Source organism: Penaeus monodon, unplaced genomic scaffold (assembly GCF_015228065.2).
Source record: "Penaeus monodon isolate SGIC_2016 unplaced genomic scaffold, NSTDA_Pmon_1 PmonScaffold_12196, whole genome shotgun sequence".
NCBI lineage: Eukaryota > Metazoa > Arthropoda > Malacostraca > Decapoda > Penaeidae > Penaeus > Penaeus monodon.
The window spans coordinates 1-5,085 of record NW_023641041.1 but is presented as its reverse complement, the minus strand read 5'-3'; the positions used below and the strand labels follow the sequence as shown (position 1 = coordinate 5,085).

The 5,085-nt window shown below is 36.0% G+C and overlaps 1 pseudogene; it reads right to left on the bottom strand.

Annotated features, from left to right (window-relative positions):
- Positions 1-778: 778 nt before the first annotated feature.
- Positions 779-3,160, bottom strand: LOC119569025 (annotated as a pseudogene).
- Positions 3,161-5,085: the final 1,925 nt, after the last annotated feature.

Below are 5,085 nucleotides of genomic sequence, written 5' to 3'. Positions count from 1 at the left end.
TTCTCCTTCAGCAGGCTTCACACCTTAGGGGGTGGATAGTAGAAGGGTTTTTGGGGACAGAAACAAAAGGGGGGGGAAAGGAAAAATAAAAAAACCCATAAAAATTAAATTTGAAGTCGAGGGGTTTGAGTCCCAAGGTTGGGGGAGTTTCCCCAAATTGGGTCCATTCTCCGCCTTTTAACCCCCCCCACGAAAACAACGGGAAAGGGGGTTTTGGGGGGGCCATGATCCCTTTAAAAATATAAAAAAAAGAAATAAAAATTTCAAGCCCCTCTTATTCAACATGTCCATTTAAACTTTATTTCCAATTTTCTAGAACACAAGTTTTGTAGTTACTTTGTATGATTGGGAAATTCACCTTTTTGTACATAAATATATATATATATATATATTTTTATTATATTATATATAATTATTATATATAATATATATTATATATAATTTTTTTTTTTTTTTTTTTTTTTTTTTTTTTTTTTTTTCCTCCAGTATTCTTTATTAACATTTATTTAATATTTATTTAACATTCAGTATTCTAAATGGGATGAAGAGAAACACTTTTGTTTAAATTTATTTTTAATAAATTTTCACTGGCATAAAATTATTGCTCATATCCAAATATGAGCTTTCATGTGGTAGGAATGTCTTGCAGTATGAACGGCACACCAAATCCAAAGCACGAATACAATATACTTTTGTTTCTAATACAAAGCTTTATATTATCATATAATGGCTTAAAATCAATCATTTCCCTTTTTGCATCCTGGGTGGTCATTTGAGCTCAACTCTCAACTTTTAGCCCTTTTCATCTTTTTCATCAGTATGGACAACTTATCCTCGGACTTCTTTCAGGGGTTCTTGAACTGATTCTGATATTTCTCCTGTGATGGCATTTACCTGGCCTCGGCGAGCACCAGTTACAGCTCCACGCACAGACATTTTAACTGAATTTAGGTCAGCCATTGCTGCCTTTGGTGCAACACATTCAGAGGATTCCATGACTGCTCTAGGGTATGAAGCACGGTGTAAGGGAGCTACCACAGATAAAGCATCTTTTTCCCAAACCAATCTTTTGTGTAGTAGCTGCAAGAGATTTCTTGAAATGTTGCATAGCTAAGTGACGTGTCTCAGTGCTGGCTTCAGGATGGGCTTGTGTCAGGACACCGTAGAGATACCACAGTTCAGGGTGTGGGAACTTCACTGTAAGGCGGCCTAGCAACTCTGAGCACTTCTTGAAAAATCCTTTTACTTCTCTCCCTTCAGGTCTTTTATCATCATCCAAAATCCCTTTCACTACCCCCCCAAAAATCGGGGTATCAAATGGCTTCCTTGAACGCAAAATTCTATGTAGCATTCAGAGCCTGGTCTATAACCAAGGGATGTGCTGACAAACAAAAAGTTTCCCACAAACCGCCAATTACCCTTTCTAAAAACGAGTGCCTCCTGGAGGGACTTCCGCCCTGTGTTTCTGATTTTGCTTAAGGTAAGCCTATCATTTTGTTCCAAATTTCAAAACTGTCTGTTCTAAGACACTACATCTTCTGAAAGCCTGGCACACTTTTCCCAGTCTTAAATTTGCAGGCACTAGGCTAATCTCTCCCAAACTGGGAATGACTTGTTGTTTCAACACTCTTCTCTAATCCCAAAGTACTTTTTTTAAAAAGTCCTTTTCCTAACATAAAAATAATTTTCCAAAACATCTCTGTGCCCTTCCACCCCTAGGGTTACTTTTCCCAAAAGCTTTTTTTAGCATTCAATATCATCATAGCTCCCCTAAAAAGCCCCCAAAACTTTTGGATTTTCCTCCTTTTATTCACTGACTCCAATGTTTTTCAGCTGATTTTGACGCTCTGCAGCCATTAAAACCCGTAGACATCTTCCCCACTGTAGTCTTTAAAAACACCCCCAAAGCTTTTTTTAACCAACCTAGTCTAAAAGCATTTTGGGCCCAATTTTTGCTGTTTCCCACTGAGGGGTTAAAATATGTGGCAACAGCTTAAGTCTCTCATACCGGGATGGTTCTTCTCGGTTTACTGCACCCCACCATTTCCTCGACCGGTTCAGAGACGTCCAGGGGTCTAACTGACTGATCTCACCCTTGACCGTAAAAAAAAGCTGACATTTGGAGACTCCATTCTTTGGGTCTGAAGGGGTGAAAAGGAAAAGCCTTGTTTTTTTTTTTCGTCAAATTGGGAAACTTTTAGCTGCAGACCTTCTTTTTTGGTAATTATGCCATAACAATCTTTTTCATTGGTCTAAACAGGAATAAAATCCTCTCTGTATCCTTAAACTTAAAACTGTGAAGCGGGGATCATCATTCAGAAAACATCCTTAGGAAGCAACAGGGGAAGACGGGCCCCGGAAGTTCCCCTCCGATTGGGCTCCCGGTACTCTACTTCACAACCCGCTGTGGAATGTCATCCTGCTGCCACTTGGTTCTTTGCCAAATGCCCCCTCAAGTCTTTTTTCCTCTATGACCGCTGCTTTCTGGAGTGATCCCCCGCTCTTCCACATCTAGTATAGAGGGAAGATGACCAGCTTCCAGGTGATAGAGACATTTGGTCTCTTGAGATGTTTCTGTAAAAATTGATTGTTCTCTACTTGATTGAGAGCTTGAAGCAGAATTTCATACAGCTGTGGAGAACGTTCATCTGCTACCAACTGATGCAAGAGTGAACATGGGACGCACCACCAATCTACTGTTAGGCACGTTGAAAGGAAGAACGCATGTCTGTAAAAATAAGCTTACCAGAAGGAGATACTCGGCCCATGCAGCAAATTAAAAAACCCACCTTCTGTATCACCTACTAAAGCCTGAAGGGCTTCCTGTCTGACCTCTTCTTCATTCTTACCCTCTGGAATGACCAGGTAACAAAGAGCTTGACGCTGGACCAATCAGAGGCCCCAGTAAAGTTATTTGGTGCAAACAGCTGAAGCGATGATATGCCAATACAAAGCACAATGTGTTTCCTTTATGATGTGACGTTTCCACGGGTAAACTGAGATAAGAAACAATGTGGACCTGTAATGTTCTGTGACAGAAACTGTGGCTTCCCTTCTTGAGTCTGCCGGCCCCCAGTGCCTCCCTGACATTCTTTGGTCTTGAGAGCTGCTACATAGCTTCCCACTGACAAAAGCTGACACACATTCTGCCAAGCATCACCTGAAAATGGAACATATACTTTGATTAGGATTGAAATAACATTTTTTAAACCCTAAAATCATATAGAACTAAAAAATGTACAGAAATAATGAAAATAAATAAATAAATAAACAAATAAAATAAATACACAATAAATTACGTGAATTGAATTTTTCATGCTTACAATAAAACTAATATTTTAATGAGTGTGTGTGTGTGTGTTTGGGGGTTTGTGTTGTGTGTTGTTTTGTGTGTGTGTGGTGTGTGTGTGGGGGGTGGTGTGTGTGTTTGTGGGGGTGTGAGCGGTTCCGTGTGGTGTGCGCGCGCGGCGCGGCGTGTTACCGTGTGTGTGCATGTATTACCGTGTGTGTGCATGTGTTACCTTATGTGTGTTGTGTGTTGTGTGGTGTGTGTGTGTTGTGTGTGTGGGTTGTGTGTGTGTGTGTGTGTTTTGGGGGTGTTGTGTGTGTGTGTGTGTGTTTGCGGTGGCTGCGTGTTTGGGTGTGGGGTGTATGGGAGCGGAGCGTGTGGGGCATGTGTGCGTGTGTGTGTGGGGTGGTGCTGTGCATAGCCTGGTGTGTTGTATGCATTTAACTACATACAAACATAATTATGTATATATATGTGGTGTTATAATATATATATATATGTATATATTTTAAAAATATAAAATATATAAAATATATATTATATATAATATATATAATATATATTATATATATAATATTTCTATATATATATTATATATATATATATTTTATATATAATATATATCTATATAAATATTTACTCTATATATAATTATATCTATATTTTATATATAATATTATTATATAATATATGTTTTGTATGTATTCACGATTTGTAAGCAATTGTGTTTATTAGGGAAAATCTGAATGTATCCAAAATAGGTTATATCTAATAACCGTTTTCAGTGAACACACTCTATATCAAACATTTACTGCTTAGATTAGTAACTAAGATTTTTTGTAAACAAGATATAAATTCTCATATCACTATCATTCCTACATAAATATAAATCATATCCTTGTGAAAATATTTCATAATACAAAAACTGAGATTAATAAAAATGTTAATTTCTTGTATTACTTGATATGTCTCCTCATGTTGTCAAATACTGCCCCTATTGAATCACAGCAATGACAAATATCTTCAAAATTGTTCTTATTAAACAAATTCAAATGACAGTTATTTTAGTAAAATTTTAGTCATTTTAAGTATGATAGTATAATACGTTGGTGAGAAACTATCAGTTGTCAAAAAAAGAAGAAGAAGAAAAAAAAAACTTTCAAATTGTTTATATGAAATTACATTACAAACCATATCAAGGAACTCTAATCAAGTAATCTAATCTTGCCTAATTTCACACCAATTCAAGAATCCAACAGCTATTTGTGTCCAGTTATCATTAAAGGGCTTGAAAGTTAGCACAAAAATTTAATATACAAAACTGAATAGAAAAAATAAATAACTGAAATTAAGGAAAGCATCAAAAAATTAATAAATACCTTGTCAGTACATGAGTGCATATTCACAAATTAGTCATTCAACAAAAGAGGGCTCAATAAAGTTCCCATTATCTCCTCAAAATTAGTACGGGAAAACAGTTATGGAGAACCTATATTCTTAAATTTCTATATAAAAAAGAAGAAAAAAGTTTAATTATCAAAGAAAAAAAAAAATAATAAATTTATGTCAAAGTTTACTAATTCTATAAATTAAAAACTTTCATATTTTCACTTACAGACAGCTATTATTACATATAGAAGAAAGATGAATAAAATTAGGATTTGGACCCTACAAGTAATGCATTCATGCAAGTATCTTCAGGCAGATTAGTTTAACAAATTCCTATTAATGATAAATTTTCAGATGGTCACACACCATAACCAAAATTCTGTATCAGTGAAAAGGGGTTTTTGTCA